Genomic DNA, 21,291 nt, shown 5'->3' on the forward strand with positions numbered 1-21,291 from the left:
CCACGCCCGGCTAATATTTGATTTATTGTAGAGATGAGGTCTCGCTGCCCAGGCGGGTCTCGAACCCACGGGCTCAGGCAATCCACTCACCTCAGCCTCCCAAAGGCGCGGGATTACAGGCTGAGCCACCGAGCCCAGCTCATATGTTTTTCTGTATCAGTTAAAATTATCATACCTTTGTCCTTTAGTCTGCTAATATGGCATATAATATTAATGAGTTTTCAGATGTTAAAATAATTTCTGGAATAAACTTGTTTGGTCATGGTGTATAATCTTTTGTATATGTTGCCCAGACTGGAGTGTAGTGGCATGATCACAGCTCACCACATCCTCAGTCTCCTGGTCTTAGGCAATCCTTCTTCCTCAGTCTCTCAAGTAGCTGGGCCTGTAGGTGCATGCCATCACACCTGGCTAATTTTTCTTTCTTTCTTTTTTTTTTTGGTAGAGACCGGGTCTCGCTATGTTGCCTAGGCCGGTCTTAAAGTCCTAGGCTCAAGCAATCCTCTTGTTTCAGCTTCCCAAAGTTCTAGGATAAAAGACGTGAACCACTGCACCCAGCCTATGTCTGGATTCTATTTGCTAATACATTGCTAAAGATTTTGCATCTGTGTTTATGAGGGATATTGGCCTGTAGATTTCTTGTGATATCTTTGTCTGACTTTAGTATCAGAATAATATTTTCTTCATGAGCAAGGAATTGTTCTTTCTTTCTCTATTTTCTGAGTTTATATAGAATGGGCATTATTTCTTATATAAGCATTTTTGATAGAATTTATCTGTGAGTCTACTTGAGCCTTTGTGTGTGTATGTAAATTGTCATATTAGTAATTCAATTTATTTCCTTGTTATATGTCTATTCCTATTTTCTATTAGCCAGTTTTGATAATTTATTTTTGTTTAGGAAATTGTCTATGCCATTTAAATTGTGTAATTTTGTATAAAGTTGTTTATAATAATCCCTTTATCTAAAGGCTGGTCAATTTTATTGATCTTTTCAAAGAATCAGTTTCTAGTTTTGTTGATTTTTATGTATTATGTCATTTCACTGCCTTTTGTCCTCCATTGTTTCTGATGAGAAGTCAGGTGCTAATCATACGAGAGGGAACCCTAAAAATCTGGGATTTATTTATTTAAAATTGTATATTTATCCTTACATGTTTAAATTTCAGTCACCTTCAAAGTATTCTCCATCTGATGCAATACCCATATTGAGATGCCTTTTCCACTGTTCAAAACAGTTCCACAAATCATGATACAACCTTCTCAAAACTTCCCCGATAAAAACTTTGATTGACTTGTTTGATCTGGAGGAACAAATTTTGAATGTACTACTAGGAGTCCTCCATCCAAAAAGAAAAAAAGATAAATCTGGGGTTTTTTTTGAGGGGGGGAGGATTCTTCCCTGGTATTGTTGTTTCTCTATATTTAAATCATTTTTATTTTGCTGTTTTAAATTTTCTCTTCATACCTATGGTTTGTTGAGATTCTGAAATATTTAAATTAACATTTTTTATTTTAACCAAATTTGAGAAAATTTGTCATTATTTTTCAAATAATTTTTCTACCTTTCTCTATGTTTTAGAGACCTCCACTACATATATGTTTGTCAATTAATGTTCCACAGATCTCTAAGGCTCTACAAATCTATTCAGTAATTTTTTTGTTTTTAAGTTTGAATTAAAAACATTGTCACCCAAGTCACTCTGTCACCCAAACTAGAGTGTAGTGATATGATCTCGGCTCACTACAACCCTGAACTCTCAGGCCTCAACCATTCTCCTGCCTCAGTCTCCTGAGTAGCTGGGACTGCAGGTGAGTGCCACCATACCCGACTAATTTTTTTTTAGAAAAACAGTTCTCATTTTGTTGCTCAGACTGGTCCCGAACTCCTGTCTTCAAGTGATCCTCCCACCTTGGCCTCCCAAAGTGCTGGGATTACAAGCGTGAACCACTTTCCTATTTGTATGTGAATACAAGCAACTCCAGGCAAGAACTTCACATACTCTTACTGTTCAACAGGTTTCACAAACACTTCTCAATCTGTTGTTTGCCTTTGGTCTATTTCCAGAGCTGTGGATCTTTTATTTTTTAAAATTCCACCCAGTTTTAGTTGTTTTGTGGCTAAAATATTCATTGCATGACAGGCAGAAGTCCTTTATTTTCTTCTATACTTCTAATTCTGTAAAATAAATATTGTTGTTGTTATTGTTAACAATCATTGTTTTGAGTCATGTATGTGTTTATATGTTAACTATTTAATGAAGTATTATAGATTACCCTGCTGGGATCATTTCCCTTGTTACTAAAGCTCATCCTTTGGAAGTTGTTTAGTTTAGATGTCTTGATAAACTCTCATAAATAAAAGCATGTTTTCTCCAAACCACTATTCTTGAAATGTTTTTTTGGTATGCAATTTTAAATGGATAGTTATTTTTTGTCAGCATTTTGAAGATAGTATTCAATTTATTCTGGTATCAGTGATTGCTGCTGGGCTATTTTTTCCAGGCCTTAACTATTGGTCTTGTCCTTTTCTCTGGCTACTTTTAAACTCTATTCTTTTTCATCTATGTTGTTTTTAAAATTTCGCATCAATATGTCTAGAAGTAGATTCTATTTCCAATTTCTTTTTTCTTTTGCTTATCCTGACTGGTACTTGTTCTTGTACCTGTATAGTCATGTGTTTTTTTTTTTCAGTTCTGGAAAATTCTAAACCATTATCTCTTTGAGTATTACATCTCCTTCATTCTTTCTTGGAATCTAGTCAAATACATTTTAGAGTTTCTAATAGCTCTTATACTCTCTTTTATGTTTTCTTTCTTACTCTTTTTGTGCCTCATTCTTGGAAATTACCTTATATACATTTTCTTGTCTACTTCAAATCTATGGTCTATATTTTATTATATGTAGCTATAACTCATCAATTGAATTTTTCAACTGTAATTTTTATTCCTGCAAGTTCTGTTTAATTTCAAATGTACTTGGTCACTTTGATTACCACATGTTTATTGATAATTTTTAAATATCATGTTAGGCCTGGTGCAGTGGCTCACATCTGTGTTCCTAGCACTTTAGGAGGCCAAGGCAGATGGATTGCTTGAGCTCAGAAATTTGAGACCAGCCTAGACAACATAGTAAAACCCTGTCTCTACCAAAGGAAAAAAAATTACCTGGGCATAGTGGTAATCTACTCAGGATGCTGAGGTAGAAAGATTGCCTGAACCCAGGAGGCTGAGGCCGCTGTGAGCCATGATTGTTGTGATCATGCCCCTGCACTTCAGTATGGGTGACAGCGAGAGATCCTGACTCAAAAAAATATTATTATTATTTTGTATTTAAGTGAAATGACCAAATATTTTCCCCTCTGCTGTCATACCACAACAATCACCACAGAGACATCTGTGATCAAATGTGTGGGGATTTCTACCCACTAACAATTAAGTGTCCTCTAATTCAGTTCAATTCTGACACTATCTACCTGGAGATAACATCACATCCCACAGGTTAAGGACTCAGTCCTCGAGACTGTCTGCCACTTCTGTTGCTAATCATAAGCCCCGAGTTGTTTTACCTGTGCTTCTGATTAGCCTGCTATAAATTGAGGATCCCACCCTGGTTTTGATTTATTTGCTAGAGTGGTTCGCAGAACTCAAGAAAACATTGACACTTACTGGTTTATTATGAAGGATATAACAAAGAATATAGATGAAGACATGTATAGGATGAGACATGGGAAGGAGCATGGAGCTTCCATTCCTTCCCTGGGTGCACCACTTCCAGCAACCTTCATGTGTTCAGCTATTCAGAAGCTCTCCAAACCCTGCCCTTTTGGGGTTTTATGGAAGCTTCATTATGTAGGCATGATTGATTAAATCACTGGCCATTAATGGTTAATTTAATCTTCAGCATCTCCTTCCCCAGAGTTTGGGAGTAAAGCTAACAATTCCAATCCTCTAATCAGGCCTTGGTCTTTCCAGTGACCAATCTCCTTCACTACCTACAGTCTGCCAACAATCAGTCAATTTATTAGCATATAAAAAGACATCACTTTGGAGAGTCTAAGAATTTTAGGAGTGTATGCCAGAAAACAGGGATGGAGACCAAATATACCAGGGATGCCAAAAAGATGTATACACTTTCTTTTTTTTTGAGTTAGAGTCTCACTCTGTTGCCCAGGTTGGAGTGCAGTGGCACACTCACGGCCATAGCCGCCTCGACCTGTTGGATTCAGGTGATCCTTCCACTTCAACCTTCCTTCCACTTCAACCTTCCTTCCACTTCAACCTTCCAAGTAGCTGTAACTACAGGCATGCGCCACCATGCCTGGCTTATTTATTTATTTATTTATTGTAGAGATGCTGTCTCACAAAGTTGCCCAGGCTGCTCTCGAACCCGTGGGCTCAGGCAATCTTCTCACTTCAGCCTCCCAAAATGCTAGGATTATAGACATGAGCCACTGTGCCGGCTGTACACACATTTCAAGAGATGTTTGCCATAATCAGAAATATCTGGACGCTGATGGTAACCACTTTGAGCACATCTTGTAATTGTAGAAGTCAAATGTGACTTGGATTCATTTGATTATTACACTTTTAATATAGTTTTTTCTTTTCTTAAAATATGTATACATTTTTACACCCTCTGTATATTTTATACTATCACAGCATTCTTTATTTAATCTTCTAATATATGAAGTTCCTGGAGATCTAAACTTATTGTTTGTCATTTTCCTCATGGTGACTTGTTTCCTTGTGTGTTTGATATTGTGAGTTCGTAGAACTTAAAATGTTAATATATGGAATCATGAAGGTCTAAATTGGGATTACTTTCATCTAAAGAGGACTTCTGCTTGCTTTTGCTTTTAATGAGAACCAGAGGCTATAAGTGTGGGACTACTTTAGCCCATTTAAGAACTCTAGATGGTTTTTGGAGTCTCAAATTCAGCTCTTTCACTTTGGGCCAGGCTCCACATTCTGCCTACCAATACTAGAGTTGGTATTGACATTTAATTTCAATGGAACCTCAATTTATCATTTACTAACCCTTGAAATTCAGGTTTCACATCGTTGTATCTTTATTTTGGTTCCTTGGAAATTATCTTCACTTTATTGAGTACCCAGCAAAGTCCTAAATAATTATGCTTGTTGTACTTAACCCAGGACTTCAATATATTAGATATACAATATATTCAATATATTGTAGTAGGAAAGGCCTTTAGGGTGTCTAGTTTGACATTTTGAGGAACTAAACCTTTAATCTATTAATTTTGGTGGAATAATTTTTTTTGAGTCAGCATCTTACTCTATCACCCAGGCTGGAGTGCAATGCCACAATCATGGCTCATCGCAACCTTGATCCTGGCTCAGGCAGTACTTCTGCCTCAGCCCTCCAAGTAGCTGGGACTACAGGCATATGCCACCACACACAGTTAATTTCTTTGATTTTGGGGGGAGGGGGTAGAGACAAGGTCTCATTATGTTGCCCAGGCTGATCTTGAACTCCTGCACTCAAGCAATCCTCCACCTTGTCCTCCCAAAGTGCTAGTATTACAGGTGTGAGCCAACATGCCTAGCATGATGGAAGAATTTTTAAATGATGCATTATTTTCCCCCAAAAAAGCATTTTGATTGTGAATATATTAAATTTACAAATTAATAAAATAACTAGCATTTTTTATACTTATATAATTTTTTCTATTTAATCACTTTCTTTTATGTATCTTAGATTTACACTTTTCTTCATATACAACTTATACATTTCTTATCAAGTTTATGAGTAGACATTCTTCAGGTTGGTTGTTTTTGGTGATGGTTGTCATCATAATGGTTTTATTATCAAATATTAGAAAACTTTTTTGCATATTTATTATGCAACCAACCACAGTAGAAAAATTTCTCATGTTTTAAAAACTCTTCAGGTGATTCTTTTAGGTTCTGTAGATATTTAGCCATATTATCTGCAAATAATAATACTATTGCCTCTTTCTTTCTAAATTAGTTCCCTTAATTTTTCACGTTTTTTCTTTTCCTTGTTTTTTGTTTTTTTTTTTTTGAGTCAGAGTCTCACGCTATCGCTCAGGTTGGAGTGCAGTGGCATACTCATGGTCATGGCAGCCTTGACCTACTGGACTCAATTGATTCTTCCACCTTAGCCTTCCAAGTAGCTGGAACCACAGGTATGTGTCATCATGCCTGGTTAATTTTTTTGATTTATTTTAGAGACAAGGTCTTGCCAAGTTGTCCAGGCTGGTCTTGAACCCTTGGGCTCAGGCAATCTTCTCGTCTCTGCCTCCCAAAGTGCTGAGATTACAGGCATGAATAACCACGCCTGATCTTATTTTGTACTTTTTTCTATATGCATCGACCAGATCTTTCACAAATCTGCATATTCTTGCACCAAAACCTTCCAAAATCCAAGATATCTATGTGGCATGTGCTGAAATCAGAAATAAAACATTTGACTAAGGTTATCTATAAACATATGTCTTACTCTTTTAGATTCTATTATAGGGACATGTTATACTAACAGTAAGTTGCCTTTAGATTTTGTTTTGATGTTAGACACAGTTTCCAAGTGAACTAATGACTGAATTTGATCTCTAGAGAGACTCTTGGATTGGAATCTCAAAATGGCCATCCTCAAAAATATTTTTAATATTTTCAGTAATTCCTAAACCTCTTCTAGATACTGCAGTAGGTATTTAAATATTCACGAGTACTTTTGAAATAAGCCTGTATATTTATTTTCTCCAGAGTAATATATTGTTCCTTAACCTTTATTCATAATTCCTATTTCCCTTTCATCATTTTTGTTACTATCCTGTAAGCTTTCTCTAAAACCTCTGATTCTCTGGGATTGTAGAACTTATTGTTGGCTCACAGTCAGCCTGGTAAGTATCTGCCCAGTGTGAAGAGGAATAATTACAGATTGCTTGTTGCATACTGTCTTCTATTTATGCATGCTAGGATTTTGATTGCAGTTTAACCGATTTACTAAATGAGACCAACTTTCCGGTTATGATACCTTGTCCTTTGAGTCTTTTAAAATCATGCCTGCATATACCCGATGTTTAGTATGAAATCATATAAAATAACCCCCTTATTTTCTTTGGGTAGTATCATTATAAATTGTTAATTTTTTTTTTTTTTAATTTGAGTTGGAGTCTCACTCTGTCACCCAGGCTGATTTACAGTGGTATCATCACAGCTCACAGCAGCCTCAACCCCCAGATTTTGGGTGATCTTTCTACCTCAACCTCCTAAGTAGCTGGGACTACAGGAGTACACCACTACGACCAGCTAATTTTTGACTTTTTTTTAATAGAGGCAAGGTCTCACTATGTTGCCTAGGCTGATCTCAAACTCCTGGGTTCAAGCAGTTCTCCTGTCTGGGCCTCCCAAAGTGCTGGGATAACAGGCGTGAGCCACTGCATCCAGTCTTGAATTACTTTTAATATATAACTTTCCCTTTTTTTCTTGCATTTAACTTGTTGAAGTAAGGGTCATTTTCCCACTTTCTGGATTTTGCTAACTGAAGAACAGGATTTTAAACTTTTTTTTTAAGTCAAAGTCTCACCCTGTCGCCCAGATTGGAGTGCAGTGCCACTCTCATGATTACCTTAGCCTTGACCTGCAAGGTTTAGGTGATCTTTCCATCTCAGCCTTCCAAGTAGCTGGACCTACAGGCACGTGCCACCACACCTGGCTAATTTTTAAAATTTATTGTAGAGACAAGGTCTCACCAAGTTGACCAGGCTGGTCTTGAACACCTGGGCTCAGACAATCCTCTCGCCTCTGCCTCCCCTTCCCAAAGGGCTAGTATTACAGGTGTAAGACCCTGCACCCAATGTTAAAAGGCTTTTATCAGAAGAAGAAAATCATTATATATTGTGCTTAAATTTCAGCTAACACTCTCTGGATCTGATCCATTTTGACAACAGATGGTGGATAACATAGGCTATGTTTACTTGATAAGCAATCAATAAAATGAGTATTTACCCATACTAAAAACAATAGTCAGTCGTGGTGGCCCATGCCTGTAATCCCAGCATTTTGAGAGGCTGAGGCAAGAGGATTACCTGAGTCCAGGGTTCAAGACCAGCCTGGGCAACATGGCAGGATCTCATCTCTACAATAAATCAAGAAAACTTAGCTGGGCACGGTGACATACCTGTAGTTCCAGCTACTTGGAAGGCAGAGGCAGAAAGATCACCTGAGACCAGCAAGTCAAGGCTCTGGTGGCCGTGAGCATGCCACTGCACTCTAGCCTGGGCAACAGAGTGAGACTCCAACTCTAAAAAATGAAATAAAATAAAATAACAATACTCAGTAAGTAAGAGGGTCATTGATATGTTTTAAACTGAGCCATTAAAAGCTAGTGTAGGTCTTAAAGAAATGGGTAATTCTATAACAGGCAGGAAATATACAAAATAAGTCAGAGTAAGAAAATAGTGCCAGAAAGGGAAAGTACTTAAGCAAAAAGCTTACAATGATGGGAGTATGTCCAAAGGATATAGTAGTCAACTGAAAAAGCTCCTAAAGACTAGAGTTAGAATAATTTAAATAACAAAATTAACAAAAATAATATTCAATTATAACCCAAAGTATGAAATAAATGTCCATGGGTCCATACTGATATAAACAAATTATTGAATACGTTTATACATAAGGAAGAATAGACAAATATACCATGCTGAAGAATTTCAATACATATTCTGCCTGCTAAGTGATGGAGCATAAATTCCAAACTCATAAGAGAGGGTAGCATGCAGTGACTTTTTTCGAAACAATAAAGTATGGAAAGAGACTTTTTGTAAGAGAGAGTGTAATTTTACAGTGTAGAATCTTGACAAACACTATTAGAAGCCAGGTGATCAAAGCTAAGATAAACAGTAATAAAGTATATTGTTAGCATGTACGTTTGATATGACGTGATGGGAATGGTACTTTACTTCTGTGGTCTTCCTTCCCCAAACCCATATCCTCAGCCTCTTCATGAGAAAAACTGCTAACTACAAAATATCTGACCATACCCCTCAAAACTGTCAAGGTTAACAAAATAAGGAAACTAACCAAGAGAAGCCTAAGGAGACATGACTCCAAAATATAATGTGGTATCTTGGATGAGATCCTGGAACAGAAAGAGGACACCAGAGAAAACTGGAGGAAATATGAGTGAACTACAGACTTTAGTTAATAATTATCAATATTATCTCATTAATGGTGACAAGTGTACCATATTAGCAATGTAAGATGCTAATAGTAGGAAAAACTGGGTATCGGGTACATATCTGTACTAATCTCAAAATGATTCTGAACATCGAAAACTGCTATAAAATAAAATATCTGGCTGGGTGCTGTGACTCACACCTGTAATCCCAGCATTTTGGGAGGCAGAGGCAAAGGGATTGCCTGAACTCAGAGGTTTGAGATCAGCCTGGGGAACTTGGCAAGGCCTCATCTCTAAAACAAATTTTTAAAAAAAAATAGCTGGGTGTGATGGCACATGCCTGTGCTTCCAGCTACTTGGAAGGCTGAGGCAGAAGGATCACCTGAGCCCAGTAGGTCAAGGCTGCAGTGACCATGAGTATGCCACTATACTCCAACATAGGTGACAGAATGACTTCAACCAAAAAAATTATTTAATAAATAACTTAAAAAAAAGTTATCAGTACAGCTTTGTTTCCTTTATGTTTGGTGTTTAAATGATTATCTTGGGTAAACATTGATAGTGTCCCAATCAAGTTTGATTGAGAAAAACTATAAGGAATAGCTCATTTGTTAGATAAGTAACCAAGATTTTATAAGATCTCAACAGATCAGAATGATGGTCTAATCTTCAATAATCTGCAGTTTCAAAAGTTAAATAATTTTGAATTTATGTCCAAAAATCAATTGAAAAGTAAATTATGTTTATTAGTTGCAGCACATATAGAAAATATCTTAAAGGCTTTATTTTATAATAAACTTGATATAAGTTTGTAACTTTTGCTGTCTAAAAAAGTCAATATTCATTTACATTAATAGAATTTAAAATAAAAGGTAATGATGCTACTCTTTTCTGTGGTTAAAATACTTCTTAAATATGAAACTCAGTTTGGGAATGGTGCACTTTAAGAGATACAAGACAAATTCGGAGCATGTCCAGAAAAGAACAAGTAGAAATATGAGGAAATTCCACTCTGTACATGAATAAATTTTTAAGGAAATAGAAAGTTTAGCCAGGGGCGGGAAAGGTAGAGCATTAGAACATAGTGGTTTCTTCACATATTTGAAGGATAACAATGTAAAAGAGAAGTGAGATTAATTTTGTGTGACTTTAGAAAGCGATATAGAAATAGGGCAAAAGTTTGAAGGAAGCAAATTTCAAAAAAAATTAATTTCTGAAAATGAAATCATATACCTGAATATGAGTTAATTGTCACTGGAGGTATTTAAGAAGTCTATACGATCTTTTGCTGAAAATTTTCATGAAGAATTCAAGTACTTATGGGGAGCTTCAGCAGAATATAGTTAATCACTTTAGTCTATAGGTTCTTTGACATTTCATTCCACTGAAAAATTTCAAATGTTATTATTTTCTGATACTAATTAATTTTCAGAAGGGTTAATATTTTAAAAAGCAGAAGAGATTATAGTAGACAAGATCATAGACTTTGAGTGATTGTCTGGATTCAGGTCTTACTGACTTTGTGATTTTGGCCAATTACTTAACTTCCATGTCTTGGAGACTTTACCAAGTCAAAAACAATGTGTTTCCTCATTTATAAAATGAGGATAATAGTACCTATCTCATGAGGTTATTATAAGAATTAAATGACTTGATATTTCTAAAGTGCTTAGAACGGTAACTGGTATGTTGTAAACACTATAAAAGTGTTACTAAAGAATAATGAGGATTTTTAGTAGAAGTTTTAAAAGACTTCAGGTTTAAGACTGAACTCAGTTTTTGATACAATGCATTTGAATGTTAAAACACATAGTTTTTATAATAACCTAGATCTCTTGGTACTGTTCTGCTTCTGTTTGTTTGTTTTGAGTTGGAGTCTAACTCCAGTGCTCAGGCTGGAGTGCAGTGGCACACTCACGGCCACTCCAGCGTTGACCTGCTGGGCTCCAGCGATCCCTCCGCCTCAGCCTTACAAGTAGCCGGAAGTACAGGTGTGCGCTACCATGCCCGGCTAATTTTTTTTTTTTTTTAATTGTAGAGACAAGGTCTTACCAAGTTGCCCTGGCTGGTATCGAACCCGCAGGCTCAGGCAATCCACTCGCCTCGGCCTCCCAAAGTGCTGGGATTACAGGCTGAGCCATCGAGCCCGACCTGTTCTGTTTTTAAACAAGAGGGAGCCTTTTCATGCCACAATTTAAAAATAATAAATCTGATAAGATCCGTGAATTAATAAACCTGTACCATATAGATGCTTAATGTTTATACATTAAAATATTAATACTTTTATGTTATATTATTTCCCCCACATTTACTCTATATCAAGTTTAAATTCCAAAGTGTTTCTCTCCTAACTTATTTTAAGTCCTGTCTTTCGTCACTTTCTTTTTGCTCACCCCAAATGCAACAATACCCTTGCTTAACCAACTTAACTTATGCATCTGGAATTGCAACATAAAAGTCCCAAAACAGCACTTAAGAAACTATGATTTATATTTAATGTGTTACAGGTGGCTTCTAAGGAAAAATGCTTATTTCTTATGTCATTAAAATGATAAATTTCTAAATTCTCAAGTTCCATCTCTGTTAAAAGTTTACTGCAGTTTATTTTCTCCCAAATTTTGTTTTGCATATACATTCCCAAAGAATACTTTTGTCCTTATGTTTACAAAAGCAAAATTATTATTCAAATGCTAGTAGAAGTAGATGGATAGTAACAAATTTAGCAACAGGGTTCCCTGCTATTAAAACATCCTAAGTAATTTAGGCTAAACAATACCAGATTTTATAAAATGTTCCAGAGATCGTCTGGTTAAAAAAGTACATCAGATCATTATCAAAACAAATAGGAATGTAATGGATAAGGCAATTATCCACCAAAATAAGCAACTACTGTAGATTTCAACATTGATTTTTTAAAAATTTTCCCAGAATCCTGCGGATTAACATTGATTTCTAAGAGATTAACTAGCAGCCAATTTATGTCCTGTGAGAATTTAGCTTCAGTTTCTATTTTTTAAAAAAGGTTTGCAATGAGATAAATGTGATAATAATGTCTTAAAAAAATTTGACTATAACTTTGCTAAATTAATGTAAATTAATGCTTTTAATTTTAAAATTACCTTTTTTTTTTAAGTTAGTCTCACTCCATCGCCCAGGCTGGAGTGCAGTGGCACACTCACAGCCACCCCAGCGTCAACCTGGTGGGCTCCGGTGATCCTTCCGCCTCAGCCTTCAGAGTAGTTGGAACCACAGTTGCGCGCTACCACACCGGGCTAATTTTTTTTATTTATTGTAAGATGAGGTCTCGCCAAGTTGTCTGGGCTGGTCTCAAACCCATGGGCTCAGGCAATCCACTCACCCTGGCTTCCGAAAGTGCTGGGATTACAGACTGAGCCCCCAAGCCCAGCCTAAAAATTACTTTTAGAATGAAGATAGAGACCAAACACAGCAGCTTTGGTGTGTTGACAAAAACATCTGTTGAGTTAAAGGTAATAAGCATGGTGTACTGCAGTAACACAGCTATGCTGAATTTCAGATACACACGCTACAGATTTTCAATCAAATGTCTGCTATTTTAGAAAAAGATAATCCTGTATAAGCCTATGTGTGATGTTTCAGGAAAATATGTTTTTGATAATGATTAAATGAAGATGATTGTTTTCAAAATTTTAACATGATAAATGAACTTTAAAAGTGCTATGAAGACAACCATTTCTATATTTTCTAATGTTTAATGCCATTGTGTTCCTGATGAATGACCATATGAACAAGCTGTACTAACTTAATTTGCCCTCGTTTTTATTGCTCTCATGGCTCTCTTAAGGAGAGAGTAGATATACAGATTGTTGGGCCTGCCTTAGGCAGATTTTTAAAATCTGCTGTTTAAATCAAAATCTCTTGGCTGCTAAAATGGTTTCTGGGGTTATAAACAATTTTCTATATTTGAATGTCGTTCTGTAACTGAAGAAAATAAATTTAGAACCATCTTTGCAGTATTCAAGTCAGGAATTATGGAGCCTGTGAACCACAGAAAAGCCCCAGATCTACTACTGAACATGTCGGAGAAACCAAATAAATGAACCTACCAGGGTTTTTCTGAATTGTTCTCTTGTTCTGTCACTTACAAAAATTCTCATTGTGCTTACTTTATGTCAAACTCTATGTATGCTATTATTAATAATATTAAAAACAAATAAAATACTTGTTCTCAAGGGCTTTATCATCTAGTAAGAGAGTCAGACAAGTAACAAAAACGTACAATACAGTTTGAAAATACTATGACAGAGTGCTAAAAGAACATAGCAAATGCTGACTGGTACCTCACATCTTTATAATAAAATTAAGTCAAACAAAAAAAAGAAAAAGAAAAAAGAACATAGCAAAGAGATACTTAATTGTGACTGAGAGGGCTTGGGGAGATTTTCTGGATGAGGTAATGATTGAATTAAAACTTGAAATTTTGTGGAAATTACTAGGGAAAATTTGGGGGAGAATAAGAGGATGGTAAAGGTATTCTAGGCAGAGAACAGAATTTGCCAAGGCAAAGAGGTTAAAGAGGACGTGGTACATTGAGATACCACCTAATTCCAGTAAGAATGACCATTATTAATAAAACAGAAAACAACAGATACTGGTGAGGATGTGGAGAAAAGGGAACACTTCTACACTGTTGGTGGGAGTGTAAATTAGTACAACCTCTGTGGAAAACAGTGTGGCAATTCCTAAAAGATTGAAAAATTGACCTTCCATATAACCCAGCAATCCCCCTTCTGGGAATATATCCAGAGGAACTCAAATCATTCTATGAAAAAGATTCCCGACATGCATGTTTATTGCAGAACTATTCACATCAGCAAAGATATGGAATCAACTGTGCTGCCCATGGAAAGTGGAATGAATTTTAAAAATGTGGTACACATACATGATGGAATATTACAAAGTCAAAATTATGAACTTTCGCAGCAACTTGAATTTAGAGCCTATAATACTCAGTGAACTATCACGAAAACTGAGTACCACATGCTCTCACTCGTAAGTGGACCCTGAACATTTATCATAATACTATAAGAAAGAGATTGGCAGTAGAGGGAAACTGCCAGGGAGAGTGGGAGGGCACATAACATGCATAAAGGTACCTGATCTCAGACAAGACGAAGTGGGGACCAAAGGGATGCCCAAACTTTACCTGTACAATGACCATTTGTATACCTAATCCTGAATTGTACTCCATATCTTTTAAATAAAAATTTTAAAAAAGAGAGTATGATATATTATTTTTAAAATAACACTAAGTATTGTGGTGTAGCAAGTAAATAGGAACCTGTTAGAATGGAGAAATAGTTCTGGAAAGGCAAGAACCAGGTCAAGGAGTGTCTTCAATGAAAGCCTATAATTTAAAATTTTATTCTGAACATGCAACATTAACAGTTTAATGGTAGCCGTACCATCATTGCCCATGGTAGTATGAGATATACATAGAGCAAAGTGCATTAAGTCTACAACTCTATGAATTGAAATATGTAAACACCTCTATGACAATCACCCACATTAAGGAGTGGAATATTTCCAACACTCCAGATTCTTTCATATCCCTTTCCTATCTATAACCATCCCTCATTCACACAACTACTATTCTGACTTATATTACCATAAATTCGTTTTGCTTGATCTTGTACTCTTTTTAGACTATTTTTCTTTTCTTTCAGTCAATATAATATCTGTGAGATTCATTCATGTTAATACATTACATATTAGGTTTTTTCCTTATTGCTGTAGTCTCTCATTGTATGAGTTTATCATAGTTTGTTCTTTCTACTATTCACTAATACTTGCATCGTTTCCAGTTTTTTTCTACAATAAAATAAAAGTACTACAAACACTCTTTGCATATATTGATACGTTGTTTGCATTCTTTGATAGATATATGCATTCAATTCTTTGCGGTACATTCTCTTGGAGTAAAATTAGATTTTTTGGTTTAGTAGAAACTGTCAAAAAGTTTTCTAAAGTGGTTATACCCAGTTATCCTCTCACCAGCAATGTATAAGAGTTCTAGTTGTGCTGGGCTTGGTGGCTCAGCCTGCAAGCCCAGCACTTTGGGAGGCAGAGGTGAGTAGATTGCCTGGTTCAAGACCAGTCCAGGCAACTTGGTGAGACCTTGTCTTTACAATAAATCTAAAATTAGCTGTACGTGGTAGTGCATGCCTATGGTTCCAGCTACTTGGAATGCTGAAGCAGAAGGATCGTGGGAGCCCAACAGGTTGACGTTGGGGTGACCGTGAGCATGCCACTGCACTCTAGCTTGGGCGACGGAGTGAGAATCCAACTCGAAAAAAAAGAGTTCTAGTTGATCCACACCTTCTTCAATACCTGGTCTTTTTAATGTTTTTAATTCTTAGCTATTCTGGTGAAGCGTGTTATCTCTTGTAGTTTAAATTGCATTTCCCTGATGATAATGATGTTGACACTTATTGGCCTCCTTCTGTTAGGAGAGTCTGTTCAATTCTTTTGTCAATTTTAAAATTAAACAAAGTTTCATTTTATCTTATTTGCAGAAGTCCTTTATCGAGTCAGTATATATAAAAAGTTTGGATGTATGTATTATGAATGTCTTCTCTGAACTGTTGCCTTCTTGTACACTCTCTTACCAGGGTTTTTGATGACCTGAAATTCTTAATGAAGCTCAATTTATCAAGTTAGTGTTTCTTTGTATCCTCCTTGAATCTTTGCATATCACAAGGTTATAAAGATATTCTTCTGTATTTTCCTCTATAAATTTGATTGTTTTAGCCTTCACATTTAGATTCATGATTCATTTCAACTACTCTTATGTATGGTATAAGTTAGGGGTTAAGTTTCATTGTTTCTCATACAGGTATTCAATTAGTCTAGCACCATTTGTTTAAAAAAATTCTTCTACTTTACTGCAGTTACAACTTTATTGTAAATCAGGTGAATGTGCATGTGTGAATCTATTATTGAACCGTCTATTCTATACTATTATTGGTCTGTATATCTATCATGCCAATACTACAATATATTAATTACTATAACTTTATAGTAAGTCTTAAAATCTTGTTCTTCCAGATTGTCTTAGATATCCTAGGCCCTTTGCATTTCCACATACATTTTATAATCAGCTTGTCAATTTTCACAAAACTCAAACCTAGGATTTTGATTGGGATTGCATTTACTATATAGATAAAATTATGAGGAATTGACATCTTAATAATATTAACGGGTTTTTTTCACCACAAACATGGATTATCTATCTTTTTTGTGAAAGTCTTTAGTTCCACTCAGAAATGTTTCGTAGTTTTCAATGCAGAGGTCTTTCACATTTTTTGTTAGAGTTATTCCTAGGTGTTGACTTTTTAAACGTTATTATAAATTGTATTGCTTAATAAATTTCAGTTTCTACTGTTTGCAGCTAGCACACAGAAATACAATTAATTTTTATATATTAACCTTATATCCCATACCTTGCTAAATTAACTTATTTTTGTGTAGATTTTATTGAATTTTCTGTATACACAATCATGTTATCTGCAAATAATTTAATTTTTACTTTCTTCTTCTTTTTTTTTTTTTTTTTTTGAGTCAGAGTCTCACTCTGTATCCCAGGCTGGAGTAAAGTGGCACGCTGATGGCCACCCCAGCATTAACCTGCTGGGCTCTGGTAATCCTTCCACCTCAGCTTTCCAAGTAGCCAGAACTACAGGTGCACGCTACTACGCTCAGCTATTTTTTTTATTTATTGTAGAGACGAGATCTCAAGTTGCCTGGGCTGGCCTCAAACCCTCAGGGTCAGGCAATTCACTCATCTAGGTCTCCCAAAGTGCTGGGATTACAGGCTGAGCCACTGAGCACGGCCTCTTTCCAATCGTTGTGCCTTAAAAAAAATACTTTTTTCCATATTGCACTGGTTAGGACTTCTAGTATAATACTAAATAAATGGTAATGAATAGATGGTAGGTTGTTGTCATGTTTCCAAATTCGGGGGAGAGTTGTGACCCCTATGTATACATGCTTTTTGTTGTTGTTGTTTGGAGTTTTTTTGAGCTGGGGTCTTGCAGACTAGAGTGCAATGGACACAATCATGGCTAACCAAAGCCTCAACCTCCTTGACTCAGGCGATTCTTCCACCTCAGCCTCCCAGGTATCTGAGACTATAAGTGCACATCGACTTGCCCTGCTAATGTTTAAGCATTTTTTGGTAGAGATGAGGCCTCACTATGTTGCCTCAGCTGGTCTTGAACTCCTGGAATCAAACAGTCCTCTTGCCTTGGCCTCCCAGAGTGTTGGGATTACCCAATGAGCTACCGTGCCCGACTTACCCCTATATTTAGCTGTAGGCCTTGTATAGTTGTTTTTGGTCAGATTTTTAACAATTTCTCTCTCTCTTTTTTTTTTTAGTTTGCTGAAAGTTTTTATTATGAATAGGTGTTAGGCTTTATCAAATGCTTTTGCTGTAGCTATTGAGATGATCATATTGTTTTTCTTCTTATTTTGTTAAGATGGTAAATTAAAGATTTGTCAAATGTTAAAGCAATTTGCTTCCTGGAATAAATATAACTTTGTCAAGATGTGCTATTGTTTTGATATATCACAGGGTTTATTTGTTAATACATTGCTCAGGATTTTGATACCTAGATTTCTGTAATTTTATTTTTTACTGTCTTTTTCAAGTGTTGAAATTAGAATTATGCTGGCTACATAGAATAATTGAGAAGTGTTCACTTATTATAGTCTGAAAACAGCTGTTAATATTGTAAAGAAATTGTTATTTCTTTCCTTAAATGTTTGGAATAATTCTCCAGTGACGCCATATGGGCATGGAGTTTTCTTTGTGAAAAGGGTTTTAATTATGAGTACAGTTTTGTTTTATTTTGTTTTTTTAACAGACCATTCAGATTCTTTCTTTCTTCTATATTTTGAAGCTATGTTATTAGGTATATACAAATCGGTTGAGGGTTCCTTTTGAAGTGATACTTTATTATAAAACGTTTCTCGTTGTATCTAGGAATATATCTTACCTTAAAGTTTACTTTTTCCCATATTAACATCTCCATGATAATATTTTTTTGGTTAGGATTTATTTTCAACTTTTTTCTTTCTTATCTTTATAGCCTGACTTCTGTGAACAGCATATAATTGGATCTTGTTTTTCAGTCATTCTGGCAATATGTCTTTTAATTGAAGCGTTCATGTACATGTTAGGTTTTTTTTTTTTTTTTTTTTTTGAGTTGGAATCTCACTCTGTCGCCCAGGTTGGAGTGCAGTGCACACTCACAACCACCATAGCCTTGACCTGCTGGGCTCAGGCAATCCTTCCACATCAGCCTTCCAAGTAGCTGGAACTACAGGTGTGTGCCAAAAGCCCAGCTAATTTTTTCTTTTTTTAATTGTAGAGACTAGGTTTTGCCAAGTTGCTCAGGCTGGTACCCAACCCCTGGGGCTCAGGCAGTTCTCTTGCCTCGACCTCTCAAGGTGCTGAGATTAGAGGCGTGAGTCGCCATGCCAGGCCTGCATTTAAATAAATTTTTTTTAAAGTATTGATATATTTAGAGTTAAATCTACTCTCTTGCTTTTCGTTTTCTTATCTAACCATTTTTCTCTTTTTCTGTTGTCATCGTCCACCTCTTAATCCTCTTCTTCTTGACTATTTGACAATTTTTAGTTAAACATTTTTGAGGATATTATTCTCCCAAGGATCACTTTAGAGCAACATTTCTCAATCTCAGCACTACTTAAATTTTGGAGCAGATTTTCTTTGTGGTGAAAGGCCGTCCTGTACATTATAGGATATATAACAGCATCTCTGACCTCTACCCAGTAGCAGCATTCCACTCCCTCCCTCTGACACTATTGTGACATTTAAAAATTATCATCAGATATTGCCAAATGTCCCCTGGGGTGGCAAAATTAACACTAGTTGAGAACTACTGCTCTAGGGCAGTGCTGTTCAATTGATATATAAAGGCAAGACATACATGCAATTCTAAATTTTTAAGCAGTGACATTCAAAAAGCAAAAAGAAATAAGTAAAATTAATTTGAATAATGTTTTTATTTTTATTTTTCTGAGTCAGAGTCTCACTCTGTCACCCAGGTCGGAGTGCAGTGGCATGCTCATGGCCACCCCAGCGTCGACCAGCTGGGTTCTGGTGATCCTTCCACCTCAGCCTTCCAAGTAACCAGAACTACAGGTGTACGCTAGCATGCCTGGATAATTTTTTGATATATTGTAGAGATGAGGTCTCATCAAGTTGCCCAGGCTGGTCTTGCACTTCTGGGCTCAGGCAATCCTCTTACCTCAGCATCCCAAAGTGCTGGGATTACAGGCTTGAGCCACCGTGTCCAGCTGAATAATGTTTTTATTTAACCAAATATACCCAACATATTTTCATTTCAACATGTAATCTATATAAATAATTCTTGTGGGATATTTTACATTTTTTTCATATTACAACTTCCAAATCTAGTGTGTGTGTGTGTGTTTCTTTTTTTTTTTTTTTGAGTTGGAGTCTCACTCTGTCACCCAGACTGGAGTGCAGTGGCCGCTCCCGGCCACCACAGCCTTGACCTGCTGGGCTCCGGTGATCCTTCCGCCTCAGCCTTCCAAGTAGCTGGAACTGCAGGTGCACGCTACCACGCCAGGCTAATTTTATTTATTGTAGAGATGAGGTCTCACCAAGTTGCCCAGGCAGGTCTCAAACCCGCAGGCTCAGGCAATCCACTCACCTCAGCCTCCCAAATGTGCGGGATTACAAGCTGAGCCACCGAGCTTGGCGTGTGTGTTTCTTAAGTCAGGGTCTCGCTCTGTTGCCAAGGCTGGAGTGAAGTGGTAAGATAATGGCTCACCCTGGCCTCGACCCTCTTGACTCAAACAATCTTCCCTTCTAAGCCTCCTGAGTAGCTGGGATACAAGCACATGCCACCACATCCAGTTAATTATTTGATTTTTTTTTGTAGAGTTGAGGTCTTGCTATGCTGCCTTGGCTGATCTCGAACTACTGGGCTCAAGTAATTCTTCTGCCTTGGCCTCCCAACGTGCTGGGATTATAGGTGTTACTGTGCCTGGACTGGTGTATGCTTTATTCTTACAGTGCATCTCACTTGAACTGGCCACATCAGGTGTCTGATAGTGATATGTGGCTAGTAGTTACCAAATTGGACAATATTCTAAACATCTCTTTATCCTTGAATCATTATAGTCATTAGTAAATAGGATTGTAAATACAAAGTAAATCAGTACTTTTACCACAATCAAAGAATCTTGCAACAATTTAATTCCATTTGTACCCCCTTTCTCCTTTTGTAGCATTGCTCGTTGTCATGTGTTTTATTTCTGCATATAGAATGAACCTTACAAGACACTACAGATGCTACTCAACTTATGATGGGTTTGTGTTCTACTAAACCCATAATAAATGGAAAATATTAGAAGTCAAAAATGCATCTAAAAGCTGAGATGAGACAATTGCCTGAGCCCAGGAGTTTGAGACTAGCCTGGTCAACATGGCGAGACCTATTCTTGAAGTACCTGTAAAACCTGCAATAGCTTATAATAGCTTGTTTGACATAAGTAACTTCCCTTTTGTAACAGATCCTCCATTTTAGCTGTTTTAACCCAGAGATGACCCACTACACAACCTTCCCATTGTAACCTTTCCATAACTGGGGACCTACAACCTTGTTTTCTTGAAACATTGGAAACTCCCAACCACAAGTTCCGTATTTATTTGTATACATTTGCATTTTGCTCTCCTCTTAATTTTGATGTTCCTTATGTTTGTGTCCCATGCTATGTAGCCCACTTGCAGTTTTTGTCTTTATAAACCCTCTCCCTGCTTCATTCGGGGTCGAGAGTTTTCAGATGCATGAGCCCTCTCTCGACCACCAATCAACTGCTGGCTATTAAAGGACTCAAAATTCGACTCTCAGTGTGTGGTGACTCTCCTTTCTTGCAATCCAGCTATAACACTCTCTATAATTTTTTTAAAAAATAAGCTGGGCTCAGTGGCTCAGCCTGTAATCCGGTGCTTTGGGAGGCCGAGGTGAGTGAATTACCTGAGCCCGCGGGTTCGAGACCCGCCTGGGCAACTTGGTGAGACCTCATCTCTAC

At 36.7% G+C, this 21,291-nt stretch overlaps 1 protein-coding gene across 1 annotated transcript in view; it reads right to left on the minus strand.

Moving 5' to 3' along the window:
• The window catches only part of LOC103253578 (60S ribosomal protein L12), a 4,706-nt gene extending 2,789 nt beyond the window's left edge, over positions 1 to 1,917 (minus strand). The window contains exon 1 of the mRNA XM_008051845.2: positions 1,913 to 1,917. The gene's annotated coding sequence lies outside the window, so the exon portion shown is untranslated. The remainder of the gene's footprint in view (positions 1 to 1,912) is intronic.
• Between the last annotated feature and the right edge of the window lie 19,374 nt (positions 1,918 to 21,291).

This window comes from Carlito syrichta, unplaced genomic scaffold (genome assembly GCF_000164805.1).
Source record: "Carlito syrichta isolate Samal-C Ts95f unplaced genomic scaffold, Tarsius_syrichta-2.0.1 Scaffold238709, whole genome shotgun sequence".
In the NCBI taxonomy this organism is placed as follows: Eukaryota; Metazoa; Chordata; class Mammalia; order Primates; family Tarsiidae; genus Carlito; species Carlito syrichta.